The 21,360-nt window shown below is 43.0% G+C and overlaps 1 long non-coding RNA gene across 1 annotated transcript in view; it reads right to left on the bottom strand.

Moving 5' to 3' along the window:
- Positions 1–7,784: 7,784 nt before the first annotated feature.
- The window catches only part of LOC123378830, a 61,457-nt gene continuing 47,881 nt past the window's right edge, over positions 7,785–21,360 (bottom strand). Inside the window, exons 3-4 of the long non-coding RNA XR_006582752.1 lie at positions 11,434–11,515; positions 7,785–8,308 (exon numbers count right to left, since the gene is read on the bottom strand). This is a non-coding gene — a long non-coding RNA (uncharacterized LOC123378830). The remainder of the gene's footprint in view (positions 8,309–11,433; positions 11,516–21,360) is intronic.

Here is a 21,360-nt window from a genome sequence, read left to right on the forward strand (position 1 = left end):
GTCCCAAAGGTGCCAACACAATTTAAATGAGAGAGGAGGATGGGATTTTGTGATACCGACATCAGCCCCCTAGGATCTGGACTGAGACTATCAATTCATTTCACACAAGATTCCAGCAGCTGTTAAATCGCTAATCATGCTCCATTCAGAGGCCTAGGATAAATGGTTCAATGTCCTTTGACCAACCTCCTAAACCATCCACATCCTCAATAGTCATTTTTTCAAAGTACTAGTTCTTTGATAATAATTTATTTACTTTGTTCCCCAAATCTTATTCAGAAATTGTTGGGTTTTTTTAAACTGTTTAGCCTGGGATGTGACAGAGAAGCGTGGTGCATTAGCAAAGTTTGTCTAATCACATATGCCTCCAATGCTCCAAGTGACCAACCTCTGTTGTGAAACACATATTGTGTATATGTCCCTGTGAATAAAGTACCATCTAACCCAGACAGTCCTCTATAACAGTGGTCTCCAAACTTTTTTGATTGCATACCCCTATCAGTTAAAAAATTTTGAGCACATACCCTGTGCTGCGCCGCAGGGCTGGCTCTACCATTTTTGCAGCTCCAAGCAAAAAAAAAAAAAAAAAAAGCCGCCTGAACTGCCAAAGTGGTGCTACTCCAGTGGTGCTGCTCCTGCCACGCACCCCAAAGGATCCTCTTGCACACCCCACTTTGGAGACCACTGCTCTATAAGACATGAAACCGACAATGTTCATATATTGAAGAGGAAAAGACCGGCTTTTAGGCAGGTTCTTAGTCTCTTGTGGTGACTATTCATTCATGATAAAATTAACATATACATGAGCAAGGGGTGAAGCTGACATGGTAATGTTGTTTGCCACATTGCAAACAGTCAATCATCCGGTCTAAACACAGCAGTTTACCCATCCCTTTCTGTGCTGCTAGCTGGTCACCAGTGATGATATTTCTTTTTTTCTTCTTGTAAGACCATGGGCAACAATCATGACTCAAAACAGCTGATAAAGCAACTTGTCTTATGGCAAAAACCCATCTTCATGTCATTTGTCAGGACTCCAGTGGACATGGGAGATATTTTTAGGTCTTGAATTAAAACCTTAAACTGACAGTCCACTGCAGTCTGCCTTTTCAGCAACTTATGTAGCATAGCTACTGTATTACTCCAAATGTCCTAATTACTGTTCTGTAATAAGCATAAAGCATCTACTAAAAGAGTTGTACATTTGGCTTTACTGGTAGGAAAAAATACTCGAGGGAAAATTCAGTTGGGAACATTACTGAAAGTAATTATTGGTTGCTGATAGCTTTTTGCTTCACTTAGCGTGGCTATGAGCAAGCAAGTTAACTAAGCTAGGAGAAAATAGCTATGCTCAAACTGTTAGGCTATATAGCATATACCCATGCTTTGTATAGATTGTGCTAATAATATTCATCTTATGCTTCATCTCTGTGCTTTACAAAAGATACAATCATTATACCAGAAATCATGCCACTTGCAAACAGGATTTACATCAATAGGTAGAAAGCAAATATATTAGCAATCTATTCCAGCATTGCATGGCAGTGCATGTGGGTACCTACTTTAACTCGCAACTCATGTAAAGCTGCATGAAAACAACATCCACAGGGAACTCTGGAATTTTCATTTGCTTCAGTTGCACAAGAAGGCAACTGAAGCATCTCTTTAGGCCAGTTCATGTCAATGGAAAAACTCACACAATTCTTCTTACTAGTCCATTTAAAACAAAAAAAAAAAAAGAAAACTTGTTCTTTCCTTCCTCTTGAGAGAGAAAGGATTGTTCAATGCAGAAAATGCTAGCCTGGGACTCAGGATACCTCCATAGACTTACTGAGAGACCTAGGCCAAGTCACTTAGTCTCTCTGTGCCTCGGTTTCCCATATGAAAATAGTACTTCCCTACCTCACATTAAAGATGGTGAGGTACTCAGATACTAGAGCTACGGAGGTTATAAGTACCTCAGATAGATACATTTTCCAATCTTGCCAGAAGTTAGATTATAAATTCTCTGGGCATGGACTGTACCTAAGACATTAGAAGTGGGATAAAGAAATTTTACCCAATTTTTCATAACCTTGGAAATTTCTTTCCTGTCACAAGACATCATGATTAATCTCAGATGTTAAAAAGTTGGTAGAGTAAATAAGGACACAAAAACTTTAGATATTTATCCAAATCTCATTTGAACTATTCAAAATCAAGAGGGTTTTGCCATAATTGCATGTGTAGTTAAGTAGAAAGTGAAGACCATAGTGAGAGAACAATAAAAAGGCGCAACTCCGGGAGACAAAGGGGGAAAAATTATATAGACTTCCATTTGTGGCACCCTGGCTCATGATACAAATAGACAGTGGTCTTGTATCCCTGGTATATAACACAGGGCTACTTTTAGTTATAATTTAAAAACAAAACAAACCCTGAATCTTCTTTTTAAAAGAGCATAGATTTAAAGTATGAGGTGCTCTGAATTGAAGTAGTTTCACAAACACACACATAGCTGGTGTGATTTTAAACTGTGGTCAAGTTAAAAAGTAAGAAATTGAAACTCAGTGACTTTGAGATGAACCACAGAGCTGGCCTCAAGTTTGATCTGTGAAAGAGATAATGATTTCTTTCCAGTACAAGTAGATTAAAAAAGTGAGTCATCCTCTCTTGTGTTAGCTTATTCAGAGCAGCTATGAACCACTTCTGGCGAATATGAAATGCCTGCTTCATATCTGATGTATCCTAGCTCTTACACCAGTCACATAACAACATCCATCCATATGGCACTACAAAGAGATTTAGGATGAGAAAACTATTTATGTGTTTAGGATCAAAGGATATCAAGGATTCATGAGATATAGAAGCATAGTAAAAGTTTTCCATTTTGTAGGGGAGAAGGCAAAGTTTAAGCTGGGTCACTGTGATGACTTGTCATGGAAAAAATGAATATCCTAATTGAATTCTGGATAGGTATTGTGGGTCACGCAGCTTCAGAAACATTTGTGGGTTGGAGGTGTGGGAGGGTGAGCTACACAACAAAGTAGCTGAGATGTCAACACTCCAGTTTCATTAACATTAAACTTGTGGTTTCTCACTGCATAAAGGTCTGTGTGTATTTTTAATATTTAACTTCCTTCCAGGGCAAGTTACCTCATGGGTTCCTTGATTACATTGGCCAGGACTGATCCAGGAGATAGAAATGAGAGTAAAAAGGTCTAAGGTCTTCCACTCACAGTTCAATCCTTTCCCCTCTCTTCCCAGGCATAAGAACCAAGACATAATCATAAAATCAGCAGCTCAAACTATAGAAGTAACTCAGACACAATCTACCCCCATCTCTTTTCCCTCCAGGAGCTCTTCAAATTAATATAGCACTAACGAATCACTATTCTCTTTCTGACAGTCAGAAATCAACCAGGTGGTTTTTTAAAAAAAAACAACAACCCTAAAAGGATATAGACGATATGCAACTCTTGCTGTAACTCTGCTTATCACTGTCAGAATGTATTTGAAGATCAGGTGTATACTATCCCAGTACACAGCAAGTCATTTTGCCAATGGAGCTTTTTATTCCCAATGTTGATGTTCAGACACTTCAGTCAACCCTTTGGTCATGTCAGCCAAACAACAACAAAAGATACTCTAGGACAGGAAAATAAAATAAAGTCTTATTCAGAAAATTGCTGGTACCAAACCAAACAAAAAAAAACCCCAAACAAACCCAAAACCAGACTCTGCTTTAACTGTGTTCAGTATAAAAAAAAATCAACACATGATTGTTTTTAATTGCTACTCATAATTAACATTTGTTAAAGGAATGCTTTAGTGTTCTATTGTAATGGGATGTGCTGGGGGCACTCACTGTTCCTGTGTTCTTTGCCTCACATTGACTGCTTGGAGACCTTCTCTCCCATAGATACCACCATGCAGTTTATTCACAGTGTTTCACTCCACTACCTTCAACATATTACCGCAGTCACAGTATTTACAATGGCCACCAATTTTACTGCCCCTTCTCTAATGGTAGGGAAAGAATGGTGTCTTCTCCCAAAGAACTCCCTCTTGTCAAGGCCTACTAAACCCTACCCCTCCCTACTTCCTTCCTGTGGTCTTTTATCCATTCTTCTTGTTAATGGGCTAATTAACTCATCAGCTACTCAGCCCCAATCAGGTCTGGTAATCAGGAACTCCTCTTCTTAATCAGGCCTCCCTGGGTTAAACAGTGACCAGAGTGTGGGTTCAGCTGCTGATTCTCAGCACTCTGTCACATGGAGATAAATAAGATGAGATTTACTAGTTGAAATATTAAGAACTGACTCAAAATTCAAAACACAGACCAGCGGCAGAAATGCCAGAATTCTGTGAGAACAGACTTTTTATGAAATTTTCAGTCAGCCTGGAAAAAGTACATGACAAGCACCCAGGTTTCTGGCTGATTATCCAAACTCAGCCACTGAACCAGTAGAGATGATTAATAAGGCATTTTATATGGTCTCGCATGATATTCTTATCAATAAACTAGGCATATACAACTTATATATACTATAAGGTGGGTGCATAACTGGCTGGATAACCATACTCAGAGAGTAGTTACTAATGGTTCCCAATCCTGCTGGAAAGGTATAACAAGTGGGGTTCTGCAGGGGTCTGTTTTGGGACCGGCTGTGTTCAATATCTTCATCAATGACTTAGATACTGGCATAGAAAGTGCGCTTATTAAGTTTGCAGACAATACCAAACTAGGAGGGATTGCAACTGCTTTGGAGGATAGGGTCATAATTCAAAATGATCTGGACACATTGGAGAAATGGTCTAAGGTAAACAGGATGAAGTTTAATAAAGACAAATGCAAAGTGCTTCACTTAGGAAGGAACAATCAGTTTCACACATACAGAATGGGAAGAGACTGTCTAGGAAGGAGTACGGCAGAAAGGGATCTAGGGGTTATAGTGGACCACAAGCTAAATATGAGTCAACAGTGTGATGCTATTGCCAAAAAAGCAAACATGATTCTGGGATGCATTAACAGGTGTGTTGTGAGCAAGACACGAGAAGTCATTCTTCCGCTCTACTCTGCGCTGGTTAGGCCTCAACTGGAGGACTGTGTTCAGTTCTGGGCACTGCATTTCAAGAAAGATGTGGAGAAACTGGAGAGGGTCCAGAGAAGAGCAACAAGCATGATTAAAGGTCTAGAGAACATGACCTATGAAGGCAGGCTGAAAGAATTGGGTTTGTTTAGTTTGGAAAAGAGAAGACTGAGAGGGGACATGATAGCAGTTTTCAGGTATCTAAAAGGGTGTAATAAGGAGGAGGGGGAAAACTTGTTCACCGTAGCCTCTAAGGATGGAACAAGAAGCAATGGGCTTAAACTGCAGCAAGGGAGGTTTAGGTTGGACATTAGGAAAAAGTTCCTAACTGTCAGGATGGTTAAACCCTGGAATAAACTGACTAGGGAGGTTGTGGAATCTCCATCTCTGGAGATATTTGAGAGTAGGTTAAATAAATGTCTATCAGGGCTTGTCTAGACAGCATTTGGTCCCACCATGAGGGCAGGGGACTGGACTCTCGAGGTCCCTTCCAGTCCTAGAATCTATGAATCTATGAATCCATCTCTAACAGCCAGCTACTTCAAGTCATCACCAGAATATTTTTACTATAGTAAAAAAAAAAAAATCGGCACTCTTGTTTTATTGCTGAGGATGCTCTAACTTCTTAGTGGTGCTGATGATTCTCCATTCTTACCTCCTCACATCAGGACCACCAGTGACATTACCAATACTCATTCCAAACCCACTGTTGTTTTGCCCTCCACTAATCTCTGGAAGAAGATATGCTCGAAGCAGCTGTGGAGCTGGTTTCTACAACTTCTAAAAGTGGTGCTGAATGGAATTGTAATGTTTCAGCTTTTACAAAACAAATCAGTTGAAATGAAACATTTTTACTCGAGTGAAAAACAATTAGTCAGAAATAAATTTGCCCAGCTCTCCTTTTTTCCTATCACAGAGTTTCTGTTTCCCTTTCGTACCCTCAGCCCACACAACTACACTCTTCACTCACAAAGCCCCATATCTGCTCATAGTAATGTCTGCAGAATCATTCAGCATTACAGACCATTCATCTCGATAAATTATCATACCTGTTGCAATTACTCCACAGGTACTGTATTTCAAGGCTTACTTATCACATAAGCATGCTGGCAGTTGAGCTAAAGAAATAGTATGAGCTATTTTATGCTTTATCCGTGGCTGCTAGTCCCGCCGCATTACCAAAGATCTCACAGTACCTAATGCTATGTTAAAAGATTAATCAAAGATCAAAGTGATCATCACTAATGCTTCTTCAATGCATTTGGAACTGGAAGCTGCTTGATGTGGTTACTTGAATAAAACACACAGAAATCTGTATTAGTTTTGCAAAAGTAATGGCATAAAGATTACTTCCATTCCATGAAAGAACAAAGAAACAAACTTGGGTCACAGAAAGGAGCAGCAATTCAGAACTCACTGTAACATCAAAACAACAAAAAGGATAGTTATGTGAATTATTTTCTTCCTTTCATCTTACTGTCTCTGATTCCTCATTTAATGGGACTGTTCTCCCCTCCCACCCTCCGCCCCCGCCCTCCTTGACATATCCCTTTGTATTACATGATGGCAACAAATTTGACTGTGATCACTAGAACTAGCAACTTTAACTAGCAAGAACTCTGTATAATAAAGTGTCATGACATTGTGTTATACAGATACCTACACTCTCTCCAGGACAGTGCATACAAAGTGCATTTCCTTTAGTGTTAAGAGTTTCAGTGTCTTCCCTTGATACTGCATCATTAATTTCTTAAGAACTGAAATGCTGACAAAAACATTACCAAATTAATAGACATGTACCCCGAAGGTATCACAATGAGCAAATATACAGAATATTACACAAATCCATACTCAAAGCACTTCGTAATGCTATTGCTATATTCTTTGCTCTTCTCTGTCACCTAACGTGTGAAAGGTTGGTGCTATGGGAAGAGTATAATTACTTAGCCTGTATAGTAATTACTGGGGGAAATAGCAATGCTTTTGACAGTTTAGCACTGCAGGCAGTAAAAGTTAAATAAAAATCTTTTTTCCTATTTTAAGATCATTTTAAAATAATACCTCCAGTTTCAGTGACTTCTTTCATAAACAACAGTCTTGGCAAAAATTTAAACATAGGAGTTCTTTCTTTGTTTTCAGTGAGCTTTGTATCAATTCTTGAATGTATTAGTGTCTATCACCATTATATTTCAAGTATAACACGTTTCAGTTGGTTTAACTGTCTCTAGGAAAGACGGTATCATTTTTAACCAACTATTTATTAGTAAAGGGCTGCAAGACTGTGTGTGTGTGTTCAAAGTATCAATTATGCTGAAAGAATGTTTTGATCTTTTCTAAAAACAAAATAAAACCCCTACTCAATTCAAAGGTAGAATGGTCTAGTGAGTGGAGCATTGGTGACGGAGTTGAGAAAAGGGCATTGTATTCCCAACTCTACCACCTAGGGCAAGTCGCTTTAGCTCTGTGCCTCTGTTTTCCCATCTATAAAATGAGGATAATACGTCTTTTCTCCCACCATTTGTTTGTCTTGCCTATTCAGACTGCAAGCTTTTTGAAGCAGACACTGGTCCCTATCTCAGTTAGAGAGTCTGGATGCTACCAGAATATAAATAGTAAGTCATAATAACTCAGAAACTAACACATTTATTACAATGTTGGGATTTTACGTTTACAGTAATCTTAATGCAGTAATCATGGGAATTTGATGCACAGGTAGGTTTATATACAGATAATCAGTTTATACATAGCTAACTCTGACTTCTAAATACATCTTTTTTATCATATGCATTGAGCAGAGGGTGAGACTATTAAAACATCAACATTCTAAGTAGCTGAACCTGAAGGAAAACACAACATCAGCAGCAAGGATATTCTGGGTGTGAAAAACTTCCCTGAGTGCTGTAAAAGACCATAAAGGGGAACCGAAATAAAAATAAACAGCGCGTGAGTAGTAGATGCAAATCTAATCCCAACACTTTTTCTACTCACAGTCATGAAAGATCCCAAAGCACTCTTCACCAAAGCAGGGGTACTTCTTCCAGCGGCCTGGCCAAACTCCAGCATGAATTACTATGCATTCTGCCTGGCTAAATATGCCCTGTGATTGCATTTGGACAAAGCATTCTTCATTTCCTGTCTTAAGCTTCTGTATTAGGCTATTATGCTGTATATGGCTATTAAAGAGTTGTCAACCACCTCAGAGATTCATTTCAGTTCTGGATGAAGCATTCTGGTACCTACAAACATGATAAAGATGTTGCCTTGGTTAGTTCTCCAAATAAGTCAGGGACAACTACCTGAATCTGATGGGGGTCTTTTTGGTTTGTTTTTTGTACCTTGGGAGGGGAAAAAAGGGCAATGGGGCGAGAGGGTTGCTTCACTTCCTCTGGTCTGTTGCCATTGGTTCTCCTATGGCTCCCTTTGTCGCATTTGTCCCTTTCCCATCATTCCTTCCAACTTGCCTGCCCTAGTCCAACCCCAATACTCCACATGACTCTTTCTCCTCATTGCTCTCTGCCAGCAGGAAGGCTTGTCTCAACTGCTCAGTGGCCCTTTGCTGGGGCCTGTGCCAAAAAAAAGTCAATAGGAGTCTTTCCTTTGGCTTAATAGGCTTTGGATAGGGCCTTTGGTTCCTGCCAGCTACCTCTTTCAGCTCAGCTGGTGGATAGCTGTTTGCAGATGGGAAAGGCAATGATAAGACTAGGGTGAGGGTCACTGAACATTCAGATAAGGAGCACTTCACTTAAAAAAATAATGGCCTCCCACACCTATTGCTGTGTATCCCTAAAACACTGACTGGGGCATAACATCTGTGGGATGAGATTTTAAACCTGTGGCTTTGCTTGCATTATTTTTATATATTTATTTACACTGCTATAGAATCCCAAACAGGATTGGGCCCTATTGTGCTGGTTTTCCTGCCAAATTGGTGGACTGCTCATCAGCCTGGGGTTTCCTGTTCACGATGGGAAGTCCCTCTAGCTACATGGTTAAACTTGTTCCCAAGATTACCTCAATGGTGCATAATATGAAAGTTCCTGTGAGATGTTTGTCTGAGATTTGAACACTTCTGAACAAACTCCCCCAAGCATACAAGCTCTATCTTCTGCGTACACTGTTCATGTATTAAGCTTGTGTCTGGCCTGACTTGCTCCTGCATACTGAATTTATCTGATTGCTTCATCTGAGTGTGACAGAGCCTGGTGCTAACATCCTTCCTAGCACCCTACCACTATGCTGCAGTAGTCAGCTGAAACTGACAAAAGCAGCAGCCAGTTGGAAGAATCACTGGAGTGCAATTTCTTTTTAGTGAATAAATTCCCATGAACTCAAGTGAAAACAAGGATCAGGGCAGAATTCTGTGCTGGAGAAAGAAGAGTGTGATGGGTCATCTAACCCCCTCTGCTATGTGATGTGAAGAGGAAGCAAATTTGGCCAGAAAATCCAACTGAGATGCACAGTAGCAAAAGCAGGACACACTCCCCGTGAGGCTGCAGATAACCCTAGAGTGATGATCACACAGTTCTCCTGAGATTTTGGGGAAGGGAGCCAGGGTGGGAGGAGCTGGAGAACCGACACTTGCCCCATGTGGCAGGATTATTAAATGAACAAAAACCCCACCTAAGCCTTCTGCCCCAAAAGCACAAAGATACTCCAGAAGTTAAGGTGATATGACACCTCAAAGGACTGTAATCCAAAATTAGCATGCAAAATCAAAACAAAGTTCTTTCATCACCTTTCTCCCTCTCTTGTTACCGCACTAGATAGACACAGAGCCTTCATGATAGTTTTGTCCATAGTATTATCTATATATATTAGATTGTAATATCCTCTGAGCAGGGATTTTATTTTAGTAGCTAAATCTTCAACTGATAAAAATCATCATAGCTCCATTGATGGCAATGTAGATGTGCTCATTTACATCATCTGAAAAACTGGCCATATTTGTACCATGTGGCAAATTGCCAGCACTATTATGATGGGTCTCATGCTCTCTCTTCTTTGGGGGGGAGGGGTTTCAGGGCACCATTTCTTGCCCCTGAATTAGAATATTAATTGCCCCACTAGTGCCTTTGAGGAGGGGAGTGGAGAGGGAGGGACCTGGGCCCGCCCTCTACTCCAGGTCCCACCCCAGGGGCCCTGAGGATAGTGGTGAACCACTTGAACTGGCAGTTCCTTCCCCTGGGCTACTTCCCTCTCCTGCCCTTCAGCTTGTGGGGGGCTTCCTGCCCTCCCTCTGCACAAGGTAGGTGCCCCTTACCTAGGGTCTTGGATTTCTTAGCCCACCACAGCACTTCTCCAAACTGTCCTCTGCTTCCCTTCAAACTGTTCTCTGCTCCAACACCAAACCTTCTGCTCCAACTCCCACACCATCTGATTGAAGCAGGGGGTTTTTTATCATGTGACTGACTGCAGGTGCTCTAATTGGCTTCAGGTGCTCTAGTTAATCTATAACAAACTTTCTTCCCCTTACAGGGAATAAGGATCCCTTGTAACACTCTCCTGCTGCCCTCTGGCCATGCTGTATCACAACCTACAATGTAATAATAATTCTGCCCTCTTTGCCACACAGTTTCCAGTAAACAAGGTCCACAACCCATAAATTGCCTCCTAATTAGCAGTATTTCTATATTTTTCTATAGAAAGATTGACTGCCCAAAAAGATTGAACTATCCCCTCAGCTCTAGAATAGATCCTTTCATAACATGGCTGATGGACAGTAAAGAGAGCATTGGACCATTGCTGTCCAGTAACTCTTTTGTGCATCAACAAAAGACTTCAGTTTCCAGTTCTGTTAGTTCAGGACCAGATCTTGAAATCCTTCCCCATGATTGCTGAGTAATACCTTACTTGCCAACTGTTCCCATTGATTTCAGTGGGACTAGTCATAGGGTAGACTTCGTACTGAATGGTATCTGCCAGTATCTGGTCCTTTAGTGATTTTTCACAGGCACTAAAATTCCGTTTATACAAAAGAAAAAACATAATCATGGGATTCAGTGTCAGGAGACACAGGTAGTACAGTGAGAGCTATATATTTTAAAATCTTGTCACACATGTGCCCATTTCTGATTCAGTACAATAGACGTTTAATTAAACTCTCCTATGGCTTGCAGCTATCTGAACTGCCTGGGAGACTCCAGTAATTTTCAGAAAATTCAGAGGCAGTAGAAAGGGAACAAATACAAGAAGGCAACATGCTGCAGTCCATTAGAAAGGAAGGTTGGGACAGTGGGATTTATTTTTATAAGGTACTTTGCCTGGAGGATTTTTCTGAGCTCTCAAAGTTGTAGTAAAAAAGGCTTATGCTGAAGTTCACCTAAGGTCATAAAGATGAATCTCAAGTACTTTATATACTAACCTTCCCAATTTCTAACTTGAAGTTTGATGGATAACACCGTCTTATTTTTCATTGTACCCAGTTCACACTTCCAATCTTCTCTCTATTAAAAATGTCATATGGAAAGATTATGATTTATCTACAAAACCCATTGGAATACCAACCCAATATTCCAAAATGAAAAGGAGGATGTATTTTAAATCAATGAGCATATTTATTTGTGAATCAATTCAGATAGGTTTCATTATACCTGGTACAATGTTATAAATTACAGAACTTTGGGAACACTGTATTTTTACACTCTGGAATGTCTCTCTCACACACACTCTCTCTCCTATTCTGCCATTAGCTTCCATTATTTCAGTGAAAGCTGTTCATGCGTATATGAGGGCAGACTTTGTTCTTTAGAACTTGGAATACTTTTAAGAAAGGATTTTGAAAGCCTAAGTGTAGCAAAATATAGTCTACAGTGCCTGGATATGCTATTTTATGAGGAGCACAGTGAGGAAAATTAGAACAAATACAAATAAAGGACCCAGGAGTCCTGTGGGTTTCATATGGAGTGATTTCAGAATAAGTCCCAAAAGAAATAAGGGCACAGTCCCCAATTTCTTGTATGCCCCAATATACCATTGACTTCAGTGGGTGCACAAGGAATGTAGGACAGACTATGGCAGGGGTTGGCAACCTCTGGCATGCGGCTCGCCAGGGTAAGCGCTCTGGTGGGCTGGGCCAGTTTGTTTACCTGCCACGTTGGCAGGTTAGGCCAATTGCGGCTCCCACTGCCCGCGGTTCGCCATCCCAGACCAATGGGGGCGGCGGGAAGCGGTGCGGGCCGAGGGATGTGCTGGCCACGGCTTCCTGTTTGATTTGTCTCTTTAAAGAGGGAGGTGAATTTCACCCTCGGTTACAAAAGATGTGTTTCTTTTTTATTACACTGAATTTGTTAATTAGAAATTAATAATTAACAATGTTAGTGAAATAAACCATTACAAGAATTTAATGGCAGTTTCTGTTGTACCTTTTTATTGGCTATTGCAGAAATGAGTAGTTTAACTTGGATCCTGGGGAGTGGATGCAGGAATAAACAATAATGCTGAATTTCTTTTAAGATTTGGCACAATAAGCAGTTGCTGTTAATCATGGAACACATCCTGCTTGCTCATATAAATATAAGTCCCTTTGAGATTTTGGGATTTATTGATGTGAATCGAAGGTCAGAATGTAACAATGTGTATATTTTAAATAGTGAATAACAATCATCTTAATTGCTCATCAGGGCTCAAATCACCCCTTTTCTTGGAAATGTCCCTTGGGTCTGAAAGTTGGAAAATTCTACAAGAAGTCCCTTGCAGATTTTTCCTTGAATCCTACCATCAGGGTGAGGGGCAGCAGTTCTGTTCCAAACTCCTCTGGGATCCATAGGAAGCCAGTGCCCACAGTATTGAGACTCTGTGCTGGTTACAGACCCTGTGGGTCTCCTTGATAGCATGGTGCCATTGGACCTTTTTAATATTGTATAGGCTTCCATAGCATGGAGGGGCTGCAAGAGGGTGAATGCATTTACTTCCCACTGGCTCTTCTGCAGGATTTTGGAAGAAACCATTTTAATGACCCCCCCCCTAGTCATCCCTTTACTGACCCTATGCTGCCCCTTCCCAAACTGCACAGAAAGGAATCCACAGGGTCAAGGACAGGGAAGTTGTGGGTGATACCATTCAGGTGATCAAAACCTCTCCTCCTCTCCTTTCTGTGACCCTGATTGCGTTCAGATGGTTTGGTTGCAGATTTGTTTCAGGGTGATCAAAATGTGAATCTAACCCATAATTTCCACAGCCTTTAGGGAAGTTTTAGCAGAGAAACAAACAAAAAAACCACTATGAGGCCAACTGTTCCCCTCCAGAAAACCCAATAAGCAGTATAACTTTCAAGATCCCACTAAATGGGATGGCAATTTGCACACAAGCTCTGCAGGGGGGACACTGACAGTAGAGCTGGTTGAAAAAAGGCACACATTTTAGGCAAAACAAATTGACGATAAATTTGTTCCATTTGTGGTCCAGCTCCATTTGGCACCTGTGTGCAGTGGTGGATTAGCTATTGGGCCAATGGCCTGTGCCTAGGGGCCCTGGACAATTGGGAGGCCCTGGAAAAATGGGCACCTCTCTGTCCCAGTCCTGCTCCCCAGCAGGAGTACCGGCTGTGCAGAGCAGGGCAAGCCCCCAAACCCAACCCCATTTCCCCAGCAAGAGCACCAGCAGGGACTGCAGGCAGAAGGAGTGGAGAGGGGCCCCCACTTGCTGTGGCCCAGGGGCCCCACAAACCCTACACCTGCCTCTGCCTGTGTGCCTTGGAATTCTGCTGAGGCACTTCTCGCTGTAGCAATGAGGAGGGATATTATGAAGTCAAGTTGGGGATGGGATATCAACTGTGGATTCCATCCACAAACTGAATGACCCATACCTGAGAACACAGCAAGCCACAGCCATTACTACCACTGTTAGCAGCTGCTGGGTGGTGCAAGGCTTCTCCATGTGCTTACTCCACCTAGAGGGGAAAGATTCATTCCCAACCCCCCAGGTAGTTCTTCCCCACATCAAACTTATTTTCTCTGGCTTTGAGGGATGTGATTTCTCCATGCAGTGAGAATGGAGATTGAATTTTCCTCTGACACCTAGAGATGGCCAGACCTTCTAACAGACTTGGACACTTTTGGTGGCAGAGTTTGAAAAACCTTAAGCTGGCAAAGTATGTGCTGAGCTTGGTCTGTGAATACAACAATATTTAGAGCCAAATGTTCAATGAGGAAGCATAAATAGCATTTTGTGCAGGCTGACATATGCTGCCCCAAATTTTACATACACATTCATTGATGGAAGATGAAAATCCCCCTGAATTTTGTAGCGCTGTCAGTTTGGTGCCTTTCATAAACACTTTCTATGCAAAATATTCATTGACTGTGAGCACTATTGGCACCATGAGTTCTAACAATTCTGTTCAGGTGGCATGCCTGCCTGGTGGCAAGCCTACTTACAGAAGTTAACAGGTGTTGACTGATATACATTTCCTTTTGGGAGGCCTTTTGTTTATATCACAATACAGCACTACTTTAATATGACTGATAAATCAGACAAACTAAGTTTAAGCTGAACCTGTTGCCACGTGTTGATTCAGACTTAGAGAATGCAGCTGTTGTGAAGAAAGCTCTCTCCACAGCTCTCTCTAGGATATCTTATGTCTTTGAGATGACTGGATTTTAGTCTGTACAGGCGTTTGAAGATTATTGCTAGGTCCTTAAACAGCATTGGGAATTGGAGGGGTAGCCAATGTAGTGTGGCATTCCTAGATTGTAAATCCAGAAAAGACAACTCAGATCAGTCTGACCTTCCTTACACAGGCCAAAGAATTATTTTCCTTCATTAGTTACAACACTTAGTAGACATGTCGCTAAACCACCTGTAGTTTTTCAGTGGTCTTCTAGCTCAGGTCAAGGTATAGTAAGAGAAAGTCTGACCCTAGGTCAGTGGAAGTTTTGCCATTGCTTTCAGTGGGCCCCAAATTTCACCCAGAGTACAGCAGTAAGTCAGTCTTAATATGAGAGAAGCATGCCTATTTGTGCCTAAATCTATAATTGAGAAAGAGAGAGAGAAAGTAGTCTTCTGACCAGCTGAAGTCAAAAGATATTTCTGGCCACTGCTGCTATTTGGGCATCCATCAGTAATGGATTCCTGTGATGGGGTATACCAGACCCTCTCAGGCCCCCTGCTGGAGGCCTCATGCCCCTGCCACACGCTGCCCCCCAGAAAGGTCCTCCAAGCTGCCTAGAGTGGCTGTGTGGGACACAGCCAATCAGGGCCCAACAGACTAGTATAAGAAGAGCTTCAGGACCAGAGGGAGTACAGTTCCCTGATGGTGCTGGAGGGGTGCGGATGACTGATAGAGCTGCAGAACCTCAGAGCGGGGAGTGCTACCAGAAGGCAGGGAGAGTGAGAAGGACTCCTCAGGTGGTTGCTGGGACTCCATTAGGACAAGGCCCAGAGGTAAGGGAAAAGATGGCAGGGGGCCACGGGGAAGTGGCTCTGGGAATTAGAGAAGCCATGTGACATAGTTCAAGGGGCATAGCGGATGGCTACTATTTACAGGGTCCCTGGGCTGGGACCTGGAATAGGGGATGGGCCTGGATCCCACCTCCCACCCCCCATTAGCCACTAGGGGAAAGTGGCCTGGACATTGAGGCAGAGAGTGAACTGAACCACAGTGCTCCAGCTGGAGAGCTACAGCCAGAAAGCCCAAGAGGGTGAAGATATTGTCACCAGGGAGGGAGCCCTGGGGCACTGCTCTATCCTGGAGCAGGGACAAACAGAGTGCAGGCACACACACTTTCAGCACTCTTGCCTGACAGTTACTGACGCTGGTATTGTTTTGCCTTTGGCTGTATTTCTATGAAGCTGTAAAGGTTGTTCCAGATACTCAGTCTACTCAACAACAGCTCTGTGCAGCAGGAAACATTGAAATCTGCAATTGTGCAGAGGTTCTCTGGCCAAGGTTTTGTGAAGAATGTACTAGAGCCAAAGAAATTTTTCACTCAAATGACAGAAGATCATGATTCTTAACCTGTGGCTAATGAAATGGGAAGGATAAAAATTGTAAAACAGAAGCTCAGTGAACCATGGTGGCCTATGAGGGAGGATCAATTGCGGGTAATGAATTCACACCCGTACATAACAGATGGTTGAAATGCAAGCAATTTCTTGAGACTACTACTCAGGTTTGCTATTTTCTTGCCAGTCCACCGATTCCCTACATACCCCATCTCTGCTTGGATCCCTGCAAATTGCAAGGTTGACCCTGTTTTCATATTTCTAATCTTCAAAGCAATTCATGAAACAAAAATCTCCTTGCACAAAGTATTCCTCTGAGTTTTTGATAATTGGGACAATTACTTAACTTCCTCCAGGGTCTGTACCCTGTTGTTCTGGACCTCTCCCAAGCAACAACTGCTAGCCTGCCTGACTGTGCCAAAAATAATTCTGTGACTGAGTAACATATGCATGCTCTTCATTTGCAATGCTACAATTTGGTGTTCATGGTCTGTCAACAGCATTCTTCACTTGTACTGTGCATAATATATGAACTTTCAAGTTGTAAAAAGAGTCCATGAATATCTCATTACAGAGTCTGATACTCTGTAGTGAAAGCTGGACTAGACACTTTCCTTGCAGTTCTGTTGATGTTAGTTATACATGTTTCATTACAGGAATATGATTCCTACAACTCTTATAACCTTGTGTTCCCTGGTGCCAGAAATCAATCTTGCAATTTGACTAATGCAGACATTTTTGCACCCTGAACAGGGTAATAGTAAAGAATGTTCTTTCCAGATTCCTTTAAAAATATTTATTTTAACTTGCACAGAATCATTTAAGAGTCACTGTTTGTTTCTGGTTACACAACATAAATCCTAGTCATTTTAAAAAAAATAAAAAGCCCCACCTAATGTATTATAGTAACTCCCTAGAGCAGGGGTCTCAAACTCAAATGACCCCGAGGGCCGCATGAGGACTAGTGCATTGGCCCGAGGGCTGCATCACTGACACGCCCCCTTGCTGCCCCTGGCCCCGCCCCTGCCCTGTCTCTTCTCCACCTCCTCCCCTAAGCGCGTGCAGTTTTAATAAATATATACACTCAGTAATGCACCTCACTCAAAGGACAAAACACGCACTTAGATTTACTGCCTAAGGCTTTGGGAGGGAGTTTGGGTGGGGGAGGGGGTCTGGATGCAGGCTCTGTGCTCGATGCAGGCTCCAGGCTGCGGCAGGGGGTGGGGGTGCAGGCTTTGGGACGGAGTTTGGGGATAGGAGGGAGTGCAGGGGTGAGGGCTGTGGGGCTGAGGGCAAGGGGTACATGATGCAGGAGGGGGCTCAGGGCTAGGGAAGAGGGTTGGGCTGTGGGGTGAGGGCTGTGGATGAGGGGTTCATGATGCGAGGGGGCTCAGGGCTAGGGAAGAGGGTTGGGCTGTGGGGTGAGGGCTGTGGATGAGGGGTTCATGATGTGAGGGGGCTCAGGGCTAGGGAAGAGGGTTGGGCTGTGGGGTGAGGGCTGTGGATGAGGGGTTCATGATGCGAGGGGGCTCAGGGCTAGGGAAGAGGTTTGGAGTGTGGGGTGAGGGCTGTGGATGAGGGGTTCATGATGTGGGGGCGCTCAGGGCTGGGGCAGAGGATTAGGGTGCGGGGGGATGAGGGGTTCATGATGTGGGGGCGCTCAGGGCTGGGGCAGAGGATTAGGGTGTGGGGGGATGAGGGCTCTGCCTGGGGCTGAGGATTAGGGTGCAGGGGGATGAGGAGTTCATGATGTGGGGGTGCTCAGGGCTGGGGCTGAGGATTAGGGTGCGGGGGGAATGAGGGCTCTGGCTGGGGCTGAGGGTTTGGGGTTGGAGAGGCTCAGGGTAAGGGAAGCCTGCCTTGCCAGTACTGGCGGAGGGCAGGCACTAGGACCCTGCACCCTAATCCTCAACCCCAGCCAGATCCCTCATCCCCCCACACCCTAATCCTCTGCCCCAGCCCTGAGCGCCCCCACATCATGAACCCCTCATCCCCCCGCACCCTAATCCTCTGCCCCAGCCCTGAGCGCTTCCCTTCCCCCCCCCCCCGGCCCGGCCCCGGCGGGTCCCGCTTCCCTTCCCCCGGCCCGGCCCCGGCGGGTCCCGCTTCCCTCCCCCACCCCCCGGCCCGGCCCGGGCCCGGCCCCGGCCCCGGCGGGTCCCGCTTTCCCCCCCCCCTTACCCGAGCGCGTCTCCGGCGGTCCCGCTCAGAGCCGCGTGGTGAGGGGGTGGGGCTGGGAGCTCCACGCCGAGCGCAGCGCTCAGCCCAGAGCTCCCAGCCCCGCCCCCTCCCCACGCGGCTCGGATCGGGGCGGGGCTCAGGCGCTCGGACGGAGACTCGGCGCTCTATGCGCTGAGGCTCCAGGAGAGGGGCGGAGGCGGGAGCCTCCGCTTTTCTCTTGGGGGCCCCTGCGGAGCTCCCCTGGGGAGCTCCGCGGGCCGCATGTTTGAGACCCCTGCCCTAGAGGTACACATGTACTATTGACTTCTGTATTGACTCATAATGCTAGTTCTTTGTTCTTCCTTTCCCTGAGAAGCTCTTGTAACAAGGCTGAGCTTGTGGTTTTTTGGCTTTGTGTTTTTGTTTTTTAACTCCTTGCAGATGTTTTGCAGTGATGTGTTCCCTTGCTTGGAATTCTATTGGCACTAGACCCTTAGGGCGCAGTCTTCAGTGATGCTAAACTTATGCTCAGTGCAGTTAGTGGAGGAGGAAAAGGTAGCTGTAAAACACCTTTGCCACTTCTGCCATACCTGGGGGAAACTTGGGGCTTGAACAGATCCTTGATGCAAATTAGAGCATTCACAGAACTGCTCTGTTTTATCAGCTAGAAAAGTCCTCTGGAGAGGATTGTGTTTATCAGAGATTAGTGAAGTTCTCTCAACTTCAGTCCTGCCACCCCTCACCTCATTGTTTCCCTGCCACAACCCCTTTCGTGCATACCAGAGCGAGCTCTCAGTAGAGCAGGTTGAAAAATGGAATTTCCCTGGGATAGAAATTCCAAGGTTTTGAAATATGGTTTCATCCAGAATCAGGATGAAGTCAAAATCTCAGAATTTTTCCAGAAATGAAATAGTCTGAAAATTTATTTTTTTTATTGTTTAGACTTTTGTTATATTGTAATCTTTTGACCTTATGAAAATGAAACAATTCAATAATTTCCTGCGAACATTTTTTATTAGAAGGTATATGTTCCTGAGAACATTTCATTCAAGTCAGTGTTTTCTGATGGAAAACTTCAACTGGAAGATTTTACACCATCGCTGATTCTCAGCTTTCAGGTCACTTTTATCACTATTGAGGGGTTGTCCTGTGGAGCATCAGTTTAAGGCTATAAAAGGCATATTCCGCAGTTGAATATGGGATGGAGGAAAGTAATGTGTGCAGACAGGCATTGCTTCAGCTTCTTATTTTTCATTAGTGATCATATAAAGTGTTGCACCATTAGTTATATGGATTTCATGTGTATCTTTTTCAGTGCATATAATGTTGCTAGATTTGCAATCATGGTTCGAATAGTTGATTCATCAGTCTTGCCGTGGCCCAAACTAGATGCTTCAGAGAAAGCTAAAGAAATTAAAATAACATAACCAAATTCATCTAAGAAGTTGTGTAATGCTGTATATGGTGGGAAAATCCTTCCTGATTCCTTCAAAACATCAGTTTAAACCCTGAAGCATGACATTTGATAAACCGCAATCAGTATATTTGGCATAAAATTATTCAGCTCTTTGAAAAAGTATACAGTAGGAAATACTGACAGTAAGGTAAACAGGACCTCTTTAACTAGAAACCAGATCCTGTAGACATTTCTTGCAAAATGATCCCATGAAAGTCAATGCACACATTTGGTGAATAAGGTTTACAAGATAACATTCATTATGTATATTTAAAGCAAAGTTTAAGGGATCATGTAGAAATGTCCCAGAAGTAGAATGCCTGGGACTTTTTTTCTATTAACTTGTGTTAATTTAAAACAAAATTAACTATACATAAAATCCTTATTATATACCATTTGCTACCTACCTCTAGCTATACTTGAAACCTTTTATTCTATATATTGACTTACTTGTATTACACAATTTAAAAACAAAATTTGTTTATAATAAATCCAACTAGTTAAAGAAAAATATTAAGTAAGATTAAGTTCAGAGGAGAGGGATAGAGATGGGAAGGAAAGGAAGTGAGTAGAAAGGAGGGGAAGTGATGGGGGCTCATGCATTTAATAGGATAATTCAGATGCTTCCAGGAAAGTATCCGATATCTGACATTTTTCTTTTACAATATAGAGTTCTTCCTAGGGTGGTCAAGTTTATGACGTCTATGCTGAAGTCTTGAATTGTTGGTCATTTTTGGATTTCCATTTTTGTAGTACTAGTCTTCTAGTAATTATTAGTGCTCTGCTTAGCCAAAGTTTTTTTTAGCTTTATTCAGAGTCCAATTAACATCAATTGGGTTTGAAAATAGATGTTTAGTTTGCAACAATTTTATTTTATAAAAAAAATATTAACTCTGCAATTTAGTTCTACCCAAAATATATGGGTGTAGGAGCATTCCCAGAGCATATGGGTTAATGTTGGACCAACATTAGTCTGACTTAGTGGCACCTGTTTTGAGCAGTCAGAGAGGTGGCTATATGATTTTTCTGCTGGATTAATCTTAAGAGGTCCAAGGAACAGTTCAGAGTGCTAGCTAAAATTTGCTTCCATTGGTTAACACAGAACAATTGGTCTAGATCCTCCTTTCATTCCTTTTTTAGGCACTCTGTTTAATTCAAATTTGCTGGCCAAGTGTGCCTATAGTGTTGCCATTGGTCTTGGCATCGTGTGTAATATTTGGAAAAAATAAAGCAACTCGGGTGGGTCAGGACTAAACAAATGGGAGATGGCATGTTCTTCAAATATCATAAAAGGGAGGAAGGTATCATTTCAATTAATTGACTCATGGTCAAAATCCCTTCCTTAATCCAGTCTGGCTAAATGATGGGCTTGTCTGCTATACAGAGTTTTGAGGTACTCCAGGTAGAGCTCTTGGCATATAGAAGGGGATATTTTTGAATTTAGTAGACATCATACACTAAGGGTAAGTCTTCACTACCCGCCGGATCGGCAGGTAGCAATCGATTTCTCAGAGTTCGATATATCGTGTCTCATCTAGACGCGATATATCGAACCCCAAACGTGCTCCCGTCGACTCCGGAACTCCACCGGAGTGAGTGGCGGTAGCGGAGTCGACGGGGGAGCCGCAGAAGTCGATCCCACGCCGTGAGGACGGGTAAGTAATTCGAGCTAAGGTACTTCGACTTCAGCTACGCTATTCATGTAGCTGAAGTTGCGTACCTTAGATTGAC

The sequence above is a fragment of the Mauremys mutica genome, chromosome 10, assembly GCF_020497125.1.
Source record: "Mauremys mutica isolate MM-2020 ecotype Southern chromosome 10, ASM2049712v1, whole genome shotgun sequence".
Taxonomy (NCBI): domain Eukaryota; kingdom Metazoa; phylum Chordata; order Testudines; family Geoemydidae; genus Mauremys; species Mauremys mutica.